Here is a 20,497-nt window from a genome sequence, read left to right on the forward strand (position 1 = left end):
GCTATTCCTTTATCGTGCTGTTCAGAGAACAAACAAACCACATTTTCACCTTTAATACTCGCAATGGTGTTAAAATTATGGAACACAGCAGGTAGGGTAGCCCCTAAACATGATAAAACAATCAAAAATGAGTTAAACCATGCATGATGAAGTGGGGAGGGGTTTTGTTTCTTAAAACCAACCGAGTTTGTGGCAGTGTCCGAAATGCCACAAATAATGTACCAAACATTATTATTTTTATTTTACTTAAATAGGCAAGTCAGTTAAGAACAAATTCTTACTTTCAATGACGGCCTAGGAACAGCGGATTAACTGCCTTGTTCAGGGGCAGAACGACAAATTTGTACCTTGTCAGTTCGGGGATTCGATCGTGCAACCTTTCGGTTACAAGTCCAACACTCTAACCACTAGGCTACCTGCCGCCCGATTTAAGGACAACTTACTAATATTGGCACAGGCGCCAGGCGCACCAGTTTGTGTCAAGAACTGCAACGCTGCTGGGTTTTTCATGCTCAACAGTTTCCCGTGTGTATTAAGACAAAAGGAGGGGTGGATCTCAATATTAGTAAGTTGTCCTTAGGTGCCCTACTACCATACCCCGTTCAAAGGCACTTAAATATTTTGTCTTGCCCATTCACCCTCAATTGTCTCAAGGCTTAAAACTTATTGGCACCTCTCTCCTCCCGTTCATTTAGACTGAAATGGATTTAATAAGTGACATCAATAAGGGAGCATACCTTTCAACTGGATTCACCTGGCCAGTCTGTCATGGAAAGAACATGTTCTTAATGTTTTGTATATGTTATTATAGGGTGCAATCTGGGATGCATCACACCTGTGATTCAGGAGCTGTTAGTAGCTCTACAAAAATGTGTCCTGCGCTGTGGTAAATAACAACAAGGTTAATCACCGCATAATATGAAGTCAATCTCCTCCAGTCTCTTCAAGGCGGTTGCCACGTTTCTTCTCTATATCTTTAATCTCTTTTGTGGATTCGCTCTTAGTCCTCAGCTATTTGTCAGCCTGGCTGCCATCCAGATGCTCTGATTGGCTGTCGCCACCACCTCGAAAGCTTTTTGCCGAGGAGGATTTCCGTGCATTCTTCTTATTCCCGGCACCCTCCCCAACCCTATCGCTGTCGGTGGCTCCACTCCCTTCCTCCTCCTTACCCAGCTTCTTTTCCTCCGCCTTGGCTAGCGTAGCCGCGCCCTCTGCTGACGCTGGGCTCAGCGGCTGCCCCGCTGCAGACATGGGGCCGCCGCCTTGCTGTGCGCGATGCCCAGGTGGCGGCGCACGTACTCCTCGTTGGGGCACCAGGCCCAGCGTTTCCTCCAGGCAGCACTCCGCTCTCGGCAGGTCTCGCTCCTCAAAGTAGACCACACGCAGGGTTGTGTGTTCCCCCTTGCACGTTGGTGGGTGTCCATACGGAGGATTCTCTGGAAGCAGATCTTGGCACCCTGGATGTCCTTCTTGTGGTTCATCAGGATGTCTATCCCCCATGAGAATCAAACCGTTAACATGCTCTGGGTGGTGGTGCAGCAGCTCGTCTAATACAGGCAGGGCATCCACCTCCTGTCGAGACTGCGAGTGGAGCAGGGCCGGGTTGAAGAGGACGCGACGGGTGGCCTCCCTCATCCAGTGCTCGGCTGTAGCATTCTCGTCGGCGTCCATGGCAAGCATCCCCAGGTTGAAGTAGCCGTTGGCATCGTCTGGCTCCTCCTGGATGTAGGTCAGGCAACGACGGTTGGCCTCCGGACGGAACCTGGGCTCACCTGGAAAACATACACAGAGAAAAATGCACACCCACATGCACGCACGCACACACACATAATGGTTAGGGCACAATAACAACAACAGTCATTGTTTATTTAGTTGGAGGTAGGTGTGATTTGTTAAACGTGTTCGGATGGCAACATCACTATATTGGTTTGTGGGTAAAGGTGGGGCACGCACACTCAGCAAGTCACAGGTGCAGATTGTACAGCAAAAACTGTATGATAAGATAGGAATGGCATTCAATAAAAATGTCCACACAATTTATACTGCCCAACGTTTCACCATAACATTGTATTACATCTGTCAGTGCTTGCAACTAAAGAGTGTGCCAAGAGTTTTCATTTTTTAACATTTAACTTATTGTATGTGCCCTGTGCCTGTAAACTATGCTGGGTGTACGTGCAGCCGCAACAACCCCGTAGAGTGCCAAGGGACTCTTGCTGGCACCAAGTCAAACTCACACCTACAATTGAATCAACAGTTGGGCCACCTTGAACAGAATGAGAGTAATACCAAAAGAGAGAAAGAGCACAGAGAATACAGGGAGTCAGAACAAAAACATTGGTGGTGAGTGACAGCATTATTAGAACACTGTTATTAACAATAACACCTAAAGCCGAAATTAATCTGTCATTTTACAGCTGCAGCGAACCGTGAGTGATCTGGGCAGAGCCAGGGGAGTGCCGAGACACACACACACACCACGCCACACACACACACACCTAGTGGGTAGGGTTAAGGTGCATTTATAATAATTGTAATAATACTTCTTTTGTCCAATTTCCCAAATCTGAAATTCTTGTCGACCCAACCTACTATCATGGTACATTTGCTCGCACCATGGGGGACCATTAATCACACTGGTATAACTTGTTAGTCTGCAAATGTGAGGAAAATGTTGATGTGTCGCGTGCTGGGACTTTTGTTTAAATTCACCTTCAGGGTTAGAGGGAGCACTGCCCCGGCCTCTTACAAAGAGGATAAGTTACGCTGAAAATGAGCGTGGGTAAAGAGAGCGGCCCAGAAGGAGGGGAAGGGGGTGGAGGAAAAGTCAGCACCAGGAAGAGGAGGAGGGGGAGGGGGGGGAGGAGGCACCAAGGCAGCACCAGGACTGTGAACTTGGCCTTGAACTCACATGGCTGTCTGGGTAAACAATCTAGTCAACAGAGCTACAGTTCCAAAGAAACCAAGCCTCTTTAGTAGAATAATTAAAGATATTAGGTTTGTTAAAATAGAGCCCTAGTACTCTAATGCAATGGTAAATCTAACGCTATAGGTCCGGGGGTGTCAGAAATATTTTTGATATTTTCACAGCCATTATTATGAGCAAAATAGCTGCCGGTGGCATGAAAGGCTTGGGTTTAAATGAATAAATAAGTTGTAGGTGTGACGAGGGCTTGGACACTCACTGGTCCAACAAGGCGTTCCATAGCTTAATACTGCATGCGTTTGTCTCAAGTTCTGTAGGTTATTGAATGTCTTTGCGTTGTCATCAACTCCAATTCGGCTAGGGGCACGAAATAATCTCCTCCTAGTCCATTGTGGAATAATACTACAAGTTTATATAATAGCAACAGTAAAAAAAAAATGTTTTTAAACAGTTATTGCTCAATATGTTTGGAGTCAACATTGTTGTAATTGGCTTCAACGAGTATAGGCCTTTACACATTGCACTGCACCTCAAATAAATAAAAAATACAAGGCTCCTGTAAACTGGATTGTATGTGTGAGTCATGTTCTCAATAAGCAAGATATACTGTAGGCCTACTGTTGATATGGCGTTATAGACGGAATAGCCTACGTTTGGAGGACCGTGTCTTTGGAAATGAGGATGGATACAAGCCTAATGGAGTATGCACTGCAGGTAGGCCTATGTGAATTGTGAATAATGCAAAAGCATGTCGGCAAAAGCCTCACGAGTAGACCATTTGGAAACCTTTTATGCATAGGCTACTTGGCTAATGCATGGCCAGGATAAGAAAGACACCAGATACATTGTTGTGGAACCAAGGGTAGCCTATTAAGGGCTTTGGGTTTTTTTATCAAACAAAAAAGGAACAGAATTTAAATGTTTCTAAATAGGAGTGTCACGGGATTATCTCATCTCTCATTCTATGACGGGCATATAGCCTACATGGAGTTTTTTTTTTAATGCACAACCAAAATAATACCCCTCCCACCTCAGCGCAAACGAGCTCATATAAGGAAGGTAAACTACCAATCCTGAGACTAGGGTTTGAAAATAGAAGAGAGACGGCTTTAACAGGGCGAAATGGCAACCGAGCGTGTGCGTTTGACAATTGGCTTGACGCCAGCCCAAAATAGAGCCCCTTATCTTTTATCTGGTAATGTTTATTAATGACAAGATGAGTGATTCATTGTTGATTGATAATCTACATTTCAAATGGAACTTCCTGATTTAAATAAAGGTTAACTAAACAAAACGACTGCTACGTGCTTTGGCTGAGCCTGGGTTGTATTCAGTAGGAGCGAAACGGAAGCAAACGGGCCGATACAGGAAGTGTCATTCCTGTATGCTTATTTTCGTTTCCATTGCAAAACGTTTTGCTACGATGTGCCCTAATGAATACAACCCTGAGTTTCTCAGCCTCAGTCACATACCGGATTCCTGCATGAGCAGGGCAGAGTTGAAGAGGGACAGTTTGTGGTGTGGGTTGAGCTCCAGGGCGTAGTTGAAGTTCTTCAGGGCAGGGCTCCTTCATCTCGATGTTGACGATGGCCAGGTTGTACCAGAGGTCAGCGTTGGATCTGTCCCGCTCCAGGGCCCGCAGGTAGGCGTCCCGGGCCTCGGATGGCTTGTTCATCTTCAGCAGCAGCTCCCCTCTGGGTTTGTACAGAAAGAAAAGTGAAATCAAGCCAAATCTAAAGCTCACCTTCACAACTGGCTATGAAATAATTATCATAACTCTCATCTTATCAACATCAATTCTCTATTGTTGTTTGTTAAAGGTCCAATGTAGCCGTTTTGATCTCAATATCAAATCATTTCTGGGTAACAATTGTGATTGTTTCCAAAAAGAAACTCTTAGAAAAGAGCAATTTCTCATGCAAGACTTTAGCTAGGACTGTCTGGGAGTGGTCTGAGTGGGGAGGGGGGAAGTTGAAAACTAGCTGTTATTGGCTAGGTTTAGAACTCTCTTTCTTATTGGTCTAACTAATTTCTTACACTAAAATGGAATCATCATAATTTTCATAATTTCACAGTAGTATTACAACCTCAGTGTGGAAATGTATATAAAACACAGGGGAATCATGTTTTTGACCCCACTGGGCCTTCTCCTTTACATACATGCTTTGATGAACACATGGTCACTATGATGTAGAGCAGACTGTACAGTGAATAATTTTTATTTTATTCAACTAGGCAAGTCAGTCAAGAATAAATTCTTATTTACAATGACGTCCTACACCGGCCAAACCCGGACGATGCTGGGCCAATTGTGCCCCGCCCTAAGGGACTCCCAATCACGGCCAGTTGTCATACAGCCTGGATTCAAACCAGGGTGTCTGTAGCGATGCCTCTAGCAATGAGAAGCAGTGTCTTAGACCGTGTCTTAGACTGGCTTTTGATGAACACACTGTCACTGTGATATAGTAGTCTGACCAGCCAACTGTGTTACAGAGCCGATTTAATGACTTTGATGAATGATGTAAACAAAATACCTTATGTTGGTGTAGAATTAGAGCTGTTGCGGTGACCATATATATTACCGCCACACCGGCAGTCATGAGTCAAAGTAATCTCCTTGTATGCTCTCTGGACATGTGTTGGTAGTACCTAACTGGCTAACGACGTCAGGTCGCTAATGGCCTGACACTCAATGCTCTATTGTACCTCTAACCACTCTGACATCAATGCAAATGCGATCAAAGCTCACATCAAACACTTATCAAAACAGTATTATGCCTTTAAAACTCAGCGTTAGTCAAAAATGTTTGACTTCAATGTGATGATCAATATGAAGAAAGAAGTTCAACAACAGGTTGAAACTGAGTGGAAAACTTGGTCATTGTGGATGTTGTTTGAAAGCTAAACAACAAATTGGACAGAATTTCCTAAGGTGATGATTTATTCAAAGCATTTAAGCCGTTGCATGTAGAACAACCCTATGCATATTAGAGCTTATGTATACACATAGGCCTATATATGAGCCCAAGCCCCCCGCCCCCAAAACCTGAATTCAAATAATGATTGTGCCATTATACAATACATAGCCTAATAGCCTACCGCACGGCAGGCTATTACGCATGGCATTAAAAAAAAAGATTTAAGTAATCGCCTTTGAGTGTGGACTGTTATGTATTGTTACTTTCTATCCACGAGTCTGGGAGAGAACATATAGGCTTAGGCAATACAGGGCAGTTTACAGAGTTCGCCTACAATTATAGTGAATTTGATTTTGAATAGCCTAGTATTAGGGCATTTTTAAAATATTTTCATAATTAATAAGCTGACATTACATTTAGCTACATAATATCTCACCACTGTGGGTTTCCATCTCCTCTCTCTCCTTCATTCCTTTCTCAAGCGTGCAGAGATTGGGGCTGTCAACAGTTTAAATCAGCTGTGTCGTGAAAACATGATACTATCCATGTTCCCGAAAATATTTCACTTGGTTTCCCAAATTAAGCACGGGGTAGCTGCAGGAACAGGGTTGAAGAGCCCATAGCATACAGAGTTTGGGCGGAAAATCACCTGTCGCACAGCGAGTGGCTGCATACTCCCCTAACAGTGGTTGATGCGTGAAGTGGAAGTATTCTTATAAACCCAGACATTTCTATATGCAATCCCAGGTGAAAGCAGAGTTTTGATGGTTTCCACTAAAAAGTGGAGGATCCCAGCTGCTACTATAGTTATTTCTCAACTGTTCCACTCTAAAATCGGAGTAGCCGATTTTTGAGTGCATAGGGATGATTCCCCTGCTCCTTTTCCTACCCGTTTGATAATGGAACATTTTCATTTATTTTTTTGGACATATTAGTAAAGACTAAATTGGGAAGTCTGATGGTTGAAAATATGATCTCTTGATTAGAGAACAGTGTGTGTGTAACGGTTTTCTTGATGAGAAGGAGAGTCGGACCAAAATGCGGCGTGTCTATTGCAATCCATGTTTAATGAAGTAACACACTAAACACAAACACTATCAAAACAATAAACTTAACGAAAACCGAAACAGCCTATACTTGTGTAACCTAACACAGAACAATGACATCAGGACACTAAGGACAATCACCCACACCAAACTCAAAGAATATGGCTGCCTAAATATGGTTCCCAATCAGAGACAACGATAAACACCTGCCTCTGATTGAGAACCACTTCAGACAGCCATAGACTTAGCTAGAACACCCCACTAGCTACAATCCCCGTACATACACACCACATACAAAAACCCATGCCACACCCTGGCCTGACCAAATAAATAAAGATAAACACAAAATACTTTGACCAGGGTGTGACAGTGTGTCGCCTGAGGCAAGTCACAGTGCGCAAGCTTTTTTTGTTGCTACTTTTCATATAGTCAATAGCCTTCAGTCGCATCATGCAGCTCATATATGTTTTGATTTCGAAGACATTCTAAGGTTTGTATCATTCACAACAAAATTTGCCAAATAACTCTAAATCTAGCGTATAGGACCTTTTTCAAATGATCACTTTTACACTCAACATAGCCACTTCATATTCGCACTAGCTCCGGAATGGGAAAAATATCCTTTCCATTTTATTCAGCTAAGTTCAATAATATACTTTTTTTTACAATAAAATCACGGCATGGGACTCATAAGCATATCTTGTCTGATAAATGAAGTATTCTTAAGTCTATGGCATGACTCCTATTCGGTTTTTCTGAAATACATTTTCGTCGTATCATGTTTGTTCGGCCATGTCTAAAATTGATTTATTGTGATGGTGTATATTAAATGGCTTATTATACTTTTATAAATGCAGATGTTCCAACGGCACGCATCAGCGGCTTGTAAGTGTGGAGGCCTGGAGATGCTTACCATGTTTATGTTCATTAACGGTCAATTACCATGAGACCGGGAGTCAATTGCATAACAATAACTGTCTGACAAAATGTCATGACCGCCAAGTCCAACATAGAATCTAGAATGACTGCTTATGTATTTGATTCGTTTAAGTCTAATTAGTCATTTACAACCTACGTCAGCAGTCAATGGACCCTTCGCTGAGCTGAATTAATGTAATTGACTGCTTACGTATGTTGTAAATTAATTAATTCAACTTCTGATGGAGTGCCTACTGACGTATATGGTAACCATTCAAATATCAGTATGCTCAAGGTTGTAATTAAACAGTTATGATGTAGATTGTACATCACCCTGGTGGAGGTAGTAAATAGACTTCTGATGAAGGAGGTTAAAAGATAGTCAACAGCCTTGTTCAACATTATTCTGATATGGTGTAAACTAACCACCTTGCCAACTGATGTAGGATGTTAGTAAAGAGGCCTTGCCTGCTGATGTAGGCTTGCTTGAAGTCAGGCCTCATGCTGATGGCCTGTCTAGAGTTGGTATGGATCAGGATTGCCAGGTTAATGTACAACGTTCAGGTGGTTGGGCGCCACACGGGCGGCGTACTTCTTCCCTGGAATGATCTTGAAGGGTAACATAATAAACTAGTCCTTATCTCTAATTTGTTGACGATTGATCAGTAACTGATCCCTGATGCTTGTTCCACATGAAAGAGATTAGATCACACTATATTATATGCTTGCAGTTGTTTTGGTTTGTTATTAACTTCGTTCTGACAGGTTAGGGGTACTGGACACTAGTTTGCCAGGTGAACTATTACGAAACAAGTGTTCTTTTCTTCTCAGGAAGGCCAAGTCTGAATATTTTATGTCTGTTACCACTGATAACCTGAATGACCTTAGAACGTTTTGGAAGACTATTAAGTCTATGTCTGGTAACAGTAATGTTAATGAATTAACGTCATGTGTTTTGAAGGACTCTGTTGCTATATATGACAAAACTGAATTGTTTCAATGTGCACTTTGTATCATCTGGTAGGCTGTTTGATTCAGTGTCCTCTGTCTCTGTACAACCCTGCGTGGATGAACCGTTGAGAGCTGGTCAAAAATTTAGCTTTTTGCCATTCTCAGTGCAGGTGGTACATAAAGTCCTGAAATCCTTAGATCAGAGAAAGCCTGTAGGTCCTGATCTTTTGGATCCCTGCTTTTTCAATCTGGCAGCTGATTTCATAGCTGAACCACTTGAATCTCTGTTCAATCTAACCCTGGAATGTAATGAAATTCCAAAGATCTGGAAATCAGCATTTGTCCTCCAACTCTTTTAAATAATTATAGGCCATTCTCAAAGCTGTCACCCCTGGTGAAAATACTTGAAACCCTTGTAAGTGAACAGCTAAAATAGTTTTTATTTACTAACTCTATTTTATCAATGTACCAATCGGGCTTCAGGAAGAAGCATAGCACAATTACAGCAGCTATGAAGGTTTTAAATGATATCACTGAAGCCATTGACAAAAAACAGCACTGTGTCTCACTTTTTATTGATCTCTCTAAGGCTTTTGATACAGTTGTTCATGCTATACTAAGGCAGAGATTGTCGAGTGTAGGTCTTTCGGAGCATGCAGTTGCATGGTTTGCTAACTATCTGTCTGATAGAACAGTGCACTCAATTTGATGGGCTTTTGTCTGTTTAAATTGTCTGTATTGAATGGTGTGCCCCAAGGCTCTGTACTTGGTCCTCTCTTACTCACTATTTATATAAATGATTTAGACAAGCATGTCCAAAATGCACAACTTAATTTTTATGCTGATGATACTGTTATTTACTGTTGTGACTTGTCTCTTACAAAAGCTTTCCAGAACATGCAAACTGCTTTTTATACTGTTCAACATACCTTGTGTCAATTGAACCTTATCCTCAATACTGACAAAACAAAACTAATGGTGTTTTCTAATGCAAGAAATAGACCTCTGAACCTTTCACTTATCAGGGCAAGGAGATTGAGGTTGTAACCTCCTATAAATATATTGGAATTTTAACTGATGACAGCCTCTCTTTTAAATTGCATATTCAACAATTTACAAAAAATATTGAAGCTGAAATTGGGATTTTATTTTAGGAATAAGGCCTGTTTTTCTTTTGAAGCCAGAAGGAGGCTATATATCCCTAGACTATGGGGATATTTTATATATGAATGCTTCCACTCAGTATTTGAGATTAATTGACACTCTTTACCATGGTACTTTGAGATTTATTTTAACCCTTACGCACCACTGAACTTTGTATATCAGGGTTGGCTGGCCTTCTCTAGTCACTCGTAGGCTCAGTCACTGGTATACTTTTATTTACAAAGCCATTTTGGGTTTACTACCTTTTTTATTTTTGCATTTTTATTGTTCAGAAATGTGGTGGGTACTCTCTTCGTTCGCTGGACTTTATCCTGCTAACTGTTCCAAATGTCCGAACTGAATTTGGTAAAAGGGCTTTTATGTACTCTGCGCCATCGCCTTGGAACACCTTACAAAATACTTTTAAACTGGAAGAACTTGTCCCGATTGGTGTTTTTAAATCACTGATGAAGGATTTTGAGGCTGATTCCCTGACCTGTCAATGTTTTTAATTTGCTGTTTTATACTCTTGTGAATTCAATGGTTTTTACTAGATTACTTGTAGTTTTTCATGTCTGTCTGTCAATTTTTCTTGTAATGACTTGGTGCTGCCTATCTTGGCCAGGGCGCTCTTGAAAAAGAGATTTTAATCTCAATGAGCACTTCCTGGTTAAATAAAATAAATAAAAGAGAACGTAGAGCAGGAGTTCTCAAAGTTGGGTCTAAAAATATATTTTTTTACATTACATTTTTTTAATGAACATTACTAACAGATTAAACACATTTTGGCTGAGGGATCCATGGAATACATTTAAAGGGTGTTAAATAATACAATGTAATAAATGAACAAATATATGTAATTCATTCATTAAAGTGATAATTCAGAATTTTGGCAATGAGCCCATTTATCTTCCTTCATACTGGACACGGACATACAAATGGTATTGCCATGTTCATCTGACTCTGGGGAAATGGATAAAGGACCTCATTGCCAAAATCCCAAAGTATCCATTTACCTCTCTGGGATAGGCCAATTGCTCTCCACTTGGCCAATTGCCAGGGAAAATGCAGAGCACCAGATTCAAATAAAATACTATAAAATTCAAACTTTCATTAAATCACACATGTAATATACCAAATTAAAGCTACACTCGTTGTGAATCCAGCCAACATGATTTCAAAAAGGCTTTTCGGCAAAAGCATAAGAAGCTATTATCTAATGATAGCACAACAGTAAACAAAGAGAGAACTAATATTTCAACCCTGCAGGCGCTACCCAAAACGCAGAAATAAAATATAAATCATGCCTTACCTTTGACAAGCTTCTTTTGTTGGCACCCCAATATGTCCCATAAACATCACAAATGGTCCTTTTGTTCGATTAATTCCGTCCATATATATCCAAAATGTCAATTTATTTGGCGAGTTTGATCCAGAAAAAAACAGCTGTCAATTTGCGCAACGTCACTACAAAATATCTCAAAAGTTACCTGTAAACTTTGCCAAAACATTTCAAACTACTTTTGTAATACAACTTTAGGTATTTTTAAGTGTTAATAATTGATCAAATTGAAGACGGGTCTATCTGTTTTCAATACAGGACAACAACAAACTGACGCTACTTTTCTACTCTTGCCCAACTCTCAGTGTTACACTGTTTCAAGATGGCTGTACTTCTTCATTTCACAAAGGAATAACCTCAACCATTTTACAAAGACTGGTGACATCCAGTGGAAGCGGTAGGAACTGCAAACAATTGCTTTTAAAATCCAGTTCCCCAATGAAATCTCATTGAATAGACAGTGACCTAAAAAACAAAGTGTCCTGAATGGTTAGTCCTCTGGGTTTTGCCTGCTACATAAGTTCTGTTATACTCACAGACATGATTCAAACAGTATTAGAAACTTCAGAGTGTGTTCTATCCAAATCTACTAATTATATGCATATCTTATATTCTTGGCATGAGTAGCAGGAAGCTGAAATTGGGCACGCTATTTATCCAAAAGTGAAAATGCTGCCCCCTATCACAGAGGTTTCTAAAGGAGGTATATGTCATATTTTTGCATTGTAACTTCAGACAATGTCCTTACTATATCTGCAGTAATAGTGTAATGACGATTCACAATATGTTATCCCACCCCAAAAATATTGGGCACACACATAAATGCACTTAAATGGTGCAGCCTTCTTATATTGTCAAAAGGCATCTCTTGTTATCGAATTGACTGGGGCAAGCGTCAAACATATAGAAATAGCCCCCAGTCAATTTGACAACAAAAGATGTTCCTTCCCAGGGCCCATGCACGGCCAGTCATTGTTAAACTCATTGCATGCTATTTCTATCTCACTCGAGTTGTGGGGTCCTTGATTAACTTGCCATCACAAAAGGGCGTCCCCGGGCTACCCATGACGTAGAGAATGTAGTGAGCTTCTGGTACGTTCTTAACTCTGTTATAGCCCCCAACAGAGATCCAAGCCGTCAAGCTGAGCATAACTGTGCATCCGGGTCATGGCACGACTGTTACCCGGGTCAGTGTGCTGCTAACAGCTTAGCTTCCTCCACTGTCCCGACTGCCTGATCCTGGGTTCGAACCAGTGATCCTTTGCTTCGCAACGCACGTGACCTCCCTCCCTTGATGTTGAGCCACCCAAATGGCTCACCCAAATGGTAACAATTGGTAACAAATGGTAACAATTTGATGGCTCCATCCTTGACTTTCCAAGCTAGCTGTGGAGTGAGCTCTTAACTGTTACACTAACATCACTTTTCATGAGATTTTGGATCTTAATTTGAGAGAGAGCATTGCAGGAAATGCAAACTTGTAGTGTATTCAAGGCTTAAAAAGGTTTATTAAGTTTGTAATTTCCACTTTAAAATGTCAGACTTGATTTGCCCTAACGAAAAATGTCCATTAATTATAATTCACAATTCCTGTTGCTGCAGAATTATTTTCCTGCTGTAGCAAACTGGCTCAAATTAAGATCCTACATCTGTACCGACGTTTCAGACATGGCCTTAAAATTACAAAGCAATCAACAGAAGAGACAACAAGTCACTTTCTTAGAGGCCTAATAATGACTGAGCTGGAAAACTAGCATATCAATATAAATTCAAAGCCACCGACAGCCTCTGATGTGGGCAATATGCTTCTGTCATGGCCAACATGAGTGGAATTTTTTCACAGTTGGATTTTCTTGGAAGAAAAAGATCAAATTTGTATATATATCCCACAGTCATACATTTCTATACTAGCCACACATACAGCCAGAGGGAGAGAAGATCTGTTTCTTTTATGTTTTCTAAACCGATTAATCGAATCAGAGTTTACGCAGTTTGTCACACCCTGACCTTAGAGAGCCTTTTTATGTCTCTATTTGGTTTGGTCAGGGTGTGATTTGGGTGGGCATTCTATGTTCTGATTTCTATGTTTTGTGTTTCTATGTTTTGGCCAGGTATGGTTCTCAATCAGGGACAGCTGTCTATCGTTGTCTCTGATTGGGATTCATACTTAGGCAGCCTTTTTCCCTTTTGTTATTGAGGGAGGTTATTTGTTAGTGGCACTATAGCCCTTGTAAGCTTCACAGTCGTGTCTTTGTTTCTTGTTTTGTTGGCGTCATTTATATAAATAAAGTAACGTACGCTCACAACGCTGCGCTTTGGTCCACTTCTTCTTCAGACGGTCGTGACACATTCTTTCAAATACATTATGAGAACATGAGACTGAGGCAGGGACTTCCTCCATCGACAGGCTCACAGAACCGTATAAAACACCCACTAAAGCACCATGCTGTCCGTTTCATGCCATGGGGTTGTCAGTCGTTGGATTCCTGGACAGAAGCGGATCTGGATATAGAGAGTTAACTCGTTTGGGGAAAACCAAATGAATAAGAGGCATGATCAAAATAAGTGTAGTGTATCAAAAGCAATTATCATTGGGCCCCACGCGGAAATCCTGTTCAGTCCCTTCAGCATCGGTCGTCGATACATGATGGCCATAGCCGCTTGCATGTTTCAGCTGAAAAATCTCTTTAAAGCTCAGACAAGGCCTCGCCTGTTCCGTTTCGTGAGGATAAAATTGAAGAAATCAGCCCCGCTGCTTATTCACAAAATCGTCATTTGTTTCGAAGCTGACCCCTCGCATGGGAAGTACAGTCAGGCCCTTCAAATTATTATTATCAAATAGGCCATAGTCCAGAAGTTGTTTTTCTTCTGGAAGTTTGGGGTGGATAAATTGAGGGAACTGTCACTCATAAATGACAAAGAAACACCACATCAACGCTTACCTACAATAATGACCAAAGGGCTTTCACATGCCAGTCATGTTTGTAGGGATTTCAGATGCTATTTCATTAGGTTTTAGGAGATCGGATCACAGAACTCGGTTTGTATTTTATGAACAATAGAATAGTGAGAACTGAGCAGTTACAGAGAGAGACCGACAGCAGAGATGTAATCTAGAGTCTGCAGCGCAACCACTAGGCCAGGCTGAGGCACTGCCATTTCCTTGATTCCTGAGAGAAACCAACTTGGAGGGATTGGGGTAGGAAATTAGGCCGGCCTCCCGTTGACCTCTAAAAACGTAACCTCATCAGAGCTGAGGCGACGGAGCTGCATTTCTAAGCATTAGACAGCTGAGCATTAGCTCAGACTATTAAACTGACTATTAATTAAATGATCAATTAATGCCAAAGGTTTTTACAAAGACAAGTCTTCAGGAGACCTTTAACATTTAAATGATGATCAATGATCTGTCAAGCGTGAAGAAGTGCCCCTTTCGTTGATTATGGTAATTGGAAGCTGCACTTAATTTTGTAGAATATTGGCCTGTTGGAATCTACAACTCCCTACTTACATTGCACAGTTTGGGCATGATCTGATTTATCTGTAGAGAAACTGCGCATCGAGCCCACAAGAAGTGAAAAATAACCGACATTTTGGTTTGGGTAGGAAGTCAGATAAGAGGCATGGCCTTTATTGACCTCCATCATCAATCTCTTCATCATAACAGACTAGAGGTGAATGAGTTGCACTGATTAGCAATAGACAGCTAAGCATGATTTGATGACTATTAAACATTTAAATTCATGTCAAAGAATGGCGCTGGAATGTATAACATCCATTTTACGGACTCCTGGCCCATTCTGCTATTTTGTGGGGGGGGGGGGGGGGGGGGGGTTTGGCGCTAATCTTAACTTTTTTTGTACATAACGTTTCCACCATCGTTTCCTATGACCGAAAAGAGCTTCTGGACATCAGACTAACCTTAATTTGGATGAAGATTTCTACTTCAATGAGTCAGCCGCACAGGACATACTGCTCACCAGGCACTAATCCCTGGCACTCAGAATTGAAAGATGGCGATCGAGGCCGATGTGCAGGTACCCTGATAAAACTACAGCGGAGAGTAAATAATCCGCCTCTACCCTCTGTTCTATTGGGAATGCACATTCACTGGAGAATAGTGCTGAGCAATTAACCAAGAGGGTGGTGTGTGTCCTTGTTAACAACAGCTGGTGCGCAATCTCTAATATTAAGGAAGTGTCAAGGTTCTGCTCGCCTGATGATAAACTGTAGATCAGAGGTACTCAACTCTTACCCTACGAGGTCCGGAGCCTGTATGTTTTCTGTTCTACCTGATAATTAATTCCACAAACCTCGTGACACAGGTCTAAATCAGTCCCCGATTAGAGGTGAACAATGAACAAAATGTAGTGTATCTGGCTTTGAGGTCCAGAGTTGAGTTTGAGGGCTGTAAGACCACACTATTTACCAAAATAGTTTATCTATATTTACCACTACAAACCTATGCTGGCACTAAGACCGCATTTAACAAGCTGTGTAAGGCCATAAGCAAAAAAGAAAAGACTCACCCAGAGGCAGAAGAAATCTCTTACCTCATTTCAACCAGCATGTCACCTGTGCAACGAGAGGCGAAAAAAACTATACACCACCTTTACTCCACACACAGAGACGTATACAAAGCTCTCCCTCCCTCCCTCTTCATTTGGAAAATCTGACCATAACACTATCCTCCTGATTCCTACTTACAAGAAGAAAATAAATCTAACAGGAAGTACCTGTGACGCGTTCAATACTGAAATGTTCTGTTCAAGCAGATGCTAATCTACATTAATGTTTCGCTAGCACAGACTGGGATATGTTCTGGGATTCATCAGATGGCATTGAGGAGTTCACCACATCAGTCACTGGCTTCATTAACTTCGATATAGGGGGCGCTCTTTTAATTTTTGGATGAAAAACGTTCCCGTTTTAAACAAGATATTTTGTTACGAAATGATGCTCGACTATGCATATAATTGACAGCTTTGGAAAGAAAACAGTCTGACGTTTCCAAAACTGCAAAGATATTGTCTGTGAGTGCCACAGAACTGACGTTACAGGCGAAACCCAGATAAAAATCCAACCAGGAAGTGCCCCATTTTTTGAAAGCCCTGCATGCCAATGACTCCTTATATGGCTGTGGAGGAGCTAGGAGTCAGTTTACGTTTTCCACGTTTTCCCCAAGGTGTCTGCAGCATTGTGACGTATTTGTAGGCATATCATTGGAAGATTGACCATAAGAGACTACATCTACCAGGTGGTCGCTTGGTGTCCTCTGTCGCAATTATTGCGTAATCTCCAGCTACAGTATTTTTCCGTTTGCCTTTGATGAGAAACCGACTGCCATGAATGATTTTTCATCGAATAGAATTGTGAAAAACACCTTGAGGATTGATTCTAAACAACGTTTGCCATGTTTCTGTCGATATTATGGAGCTAATTTGGAAAAAAGTTTGGCGTTGTGTTGACTGCATTTTCATTTTTTTTTCTTAGCCAAACGTGATGAACAAAACGGAGCTATTTCTCTTACACAAATAATCTTTTTGGAAAAAATGAACATTTGCTATCTAACTGAGAGTCTCGTCATTAAAAATATCCGAAGTTCTTCAAAGGTAAATCATTTTATTTTAATGCTTTTCTTGTTTTTGTGAAAATGTTGCCTGCTGAATGCTAGGCTTAATGCTATGCTAGGCTATCAATACTCTTACACAAATGCTTGTGTAGCTTTGGTTAAAGCATATTTTGAAAATCTGAGATGACAGTGTTGTTAACAAAAGGCTAAGCTTGTGTTTCAATATATGTATTTAATTTCATTTGTGATTTTCATGAATAGGAAACGTTGCGTTATGGTAATGAGCTTGGGGCTATGATTACGCTCCCGGATACGGGATTGCTCGACGCTAGAGGTTAATAAGTGCAGACAATGACAACGCCCCCACAGTGACTGTACGTACATATCCTAACTAGAAGCCATGGATTACAAGCAACATGCGCACTGAGCTCAAGGCTAGAGCTGCTGCTTTCATGGAGCTGGACACTAACCCGGACGCTGATGAGAAATCGCTATATGCCCTCCGACAAACCATCAAACAGGCAAAACGTCAAGACAGGACTAAGTAGGAATCCTACTATGCCATGTAGTACTCACATCTGTAACCATGAAATACTTTGAACGGCTAGTCATGGCTCACTTACATCAACACCATCATACCAGACTCCGCTCCAACAGATCCACAGATGACGCAGTCTCTATTGCAATCCACACTGCCCTTTCCCACTTGGACAAAACTAACATCGATGTGAGAATATTGTTCATTGACCACAGCTCAGCATTCAACACCATAGTGCCCTCCAAGCTCATCACTAAGCTAAAGACCCTGGGACTGAACACCTCCCTCTGCAACTGGATCATGGACTTCCTGATGCGACGCCCCCAGGTGGTGAGGGTAGGCAACAACACATCCGCCGCGCTGACCCTCAACACGGGGGCCCCTCAGGGGTGCGTGATTAGTCCCCTCCTGTACTCCCTGTTCACGACTCCAACACCATCAATACGTTTCCCGACGACACAATGGTGGTAGGCCTAATCACCAACAACGATGAGACAGCCTATAGGGAGGAGGTCAGAGACCTGGCAGTGTGGTGCCAGGACAACAACTTGTCCCTCAATGTCAGTAAGACAAAGGAGCTGATCATGGACTACAGGAAGCAGGCCCACATTTACATCGAAGGGCTGTAGCGGAGAAGGTCGAGAGTTTCAAGTTCCTTGGTGTCCACATCACTAAGGATCTATCATGGTCCAAACACACCAACACAGTCATGAAGAGGGCAGGGCAATGCCTCTTCCCCCTCAGGAGGCAGAAATGATTTGATATGGGCCCTCAGATCCTCAAAAAGTTCAACAGCTGCACCATTGCGATGGTCATGCGGACGACATACTACATCACGGGGGCCAAGCTCCCTACCATCCAGGACCTTTATACCAGGCGGTGTCAGAGGAAGGACCTAAAGATTGTCAAATACTTCAGTGCCCCAAGTCATAGACTGTTCTCTCTGCTACCACACGGCAAGTGGTGCCGATGCACCAAGTCTGGAACCAACAGGATCCTGAACAGCTTCTACCCCCAAGCCATAAGACCGCCAAATAGTTAAATACTGTAGTTAACCAAATAGCTACCCGGACTATCGGCATTGACCCTTTTTGCACTAACTTTTTTGACTCATCACATATGCTGCTGCTACTGTTTATTATCTGTCACTTTATTCATAGTTATATGTTCATATCTACCTAATTACCTCGTACCCCTGCACATCGACTCGGTATTGGTATCCCTTGTATATTGTGTATCTTATTACGTGTTTTACTTTTCTATTATTTCTCCATTTACTTTCTCTCTGCATTGTTGGGAAAGTCCCGTGAGTAACCAATTCACTGTTAGTTCACACCTTCGAAGCATGTGACCATTTTTTTTTATTTTAGTTGATTTCAAAAAGGTGCTCCTTTATGGTTGTCCTGTTGATCAATGATCTGTCATGTGTAGAGATTAAACCAGGTGCCAGGACATCATTGTAAAAAATACCTTGTTCAAACTTGACTGCCTAGATAAATAAACATTTTTTTTAAGTGTGAATGCAGCTGACAACAAATAGAAAACAACTTAACACAGAGGGATTTTGTCTAAAAGCCTGGCACAATCAACAATGAGACACTATTCTTCCCACTCGCTGCTGTTACCTCCCAGCTACCGATTTCCTCTCGTTGTCATGTCCCTCAAAGGATGATGAAGGTGAACATTATGAAAAACAAACAACTGATGATTCCCCTCTTAAATACACCTGGGGGCTGAGGCGTTGTTGGCATTGTGACATACAGTACCTGTGGCATGAGGGATTTGGCAACCAGGTAGGCTTCCTTGGACTTGTTCAGGTTTTTGTAGGTCCTCCCCACATTCATATGGGCTCCGATGTCATCTGCAGGGACATGCCACATGAGAATGCACATGGGTATGACAACTTGGCAGGGATATCAAGACTGAATGGGGTTTAGGGATTAGTAGTACTGTACATGCCCATGCAGTCAGGTCAGGTGGTGGTTTGGCTGAACAGTATATCTGAATATCACAGTATATCATTTGTACATACTGTACCCGATACCATCTACTGTATCTTGCCTATGCTGCTCTGTACCATCACTCATTCATATATCCTTATGTACATATTCTTTATCCCCTTACACTGTGTACAAGACAGTAGTTTTGGAATTGTTAGTTAGATTACTTGTTATTACTGCATTGTCGGAACTAGAAGCACAAGCATTTCGCTACACTCGCATTAACATCTGCTAACCATGTGTATGTGACAAATAAAATTTGATTTGATTTGATTTGATTTGATTTGAACTGAGCTAATCTGAGGGAGTTTAGAGGAACATTGTATGTGTGCCAATTGCCACCCTATTTCCAATATAGGGCACTACTTTTGGGACGCAACATTTCAATATGACCACGCAATACACAGCACAGCTCTACAATGGTGTAGTGATGGAGAAACAAATCTTTACAGTTAAGTATCACAACATTATTTCGATATTTGACTCATACATACATACATACATACACACACACACACACACACGAAGTCGGAAGTTTACATACACCTTAGCCAAATACATTTAAACTCTGTACCCCACACAGGTCCCTCAGTCAAGCAGTGAATTTCAAAAACATATTCAACCACAAAGACCAGGGAGGTTTTCCAATGAGTCAAAGGGCACCTATAGGTGGATGTATCCATAAATTCAAAAGCAGACATTAGATATCCCTTTGAGCATGGTGAAGTTATTAATTACACTTTGGATGGTGTACTGTATCAATACACCCAATCACTACAAAGACACAGGCATCTTTCCTAACTCAGTTGCCGGAGAGGAAGGAAACCACTCAGCGATTTCACCATGAAGCCAATGGTGACTGTAAAACAGTTACAGAGTTTAATGACTGTAATATGAGAAAACAGAGGATGGATCAACAATATTGTAGTTATACTCCACGATACTAACGTAATTGACAGAGTGAAAAGAAGCAAGCTTGTACAGAATAAAAAAAATATTCCAAAACATCCATCCTGTTTGCAACAAAGCACTAGAGTAAAACTGCAAAAATGTGGCAAACAAATTAACTATATGTCCTGAATACAAAGTGCTATGTTTGTGGCAAATCCAACACAACACATTATTGAGTACTACTCATATTTT

General features: G+C 41.5%; 1 pseudogene across 1 annotated transcript in view; it reads right to left on the reverse strand.

Annotated features, from left to right (window-relative positions):
- Positions 1-757: 757 nt before the first annotated feature.
- LOC110532387 (protein O-mannosyl-transferase TMTC3-like) overlaps positions 758-20,497 on the reverse strand; it is a 62,955-nt pseudogene continuing 43,215 nt past the window's right edge. Inside the window, exons 13-16 of the transcript XR_016495662.1 lie at positions 19,121-19,215; positions 8,277-8,417; positions 4,399-4,620; positions 758-1,772 (exon numbers count right to left, since the gene is read on the reverse strand). The product of XR_016495662.1 is annotated as a protein O-mannosyl-transferase TMTC3-like (transcript). The remainder of the gene's footprint in view (positions 1,773-4,398; positions 4,621-8,276; positions 8,418-19,120; positions 19,216-20,497) is intronic.

Source organism: Oncorhynchus mykiss, chromosome 1 (genome assembly GCF_057628025.1).
Source record: "Oncorhynchus mykiss isolate SJ-2025 chromosome 1, ASM5762802v1, whole genome shotgun sequence".
In the NCBI taxonomy this organism is placed as follows: domain Eukaryota; kingdom Metazoa; phylum Chordata; class Actinopteri; order Salmoniformes; family Salmonidae; genus Oncorhynchus; species Oncorhynchus mykiss.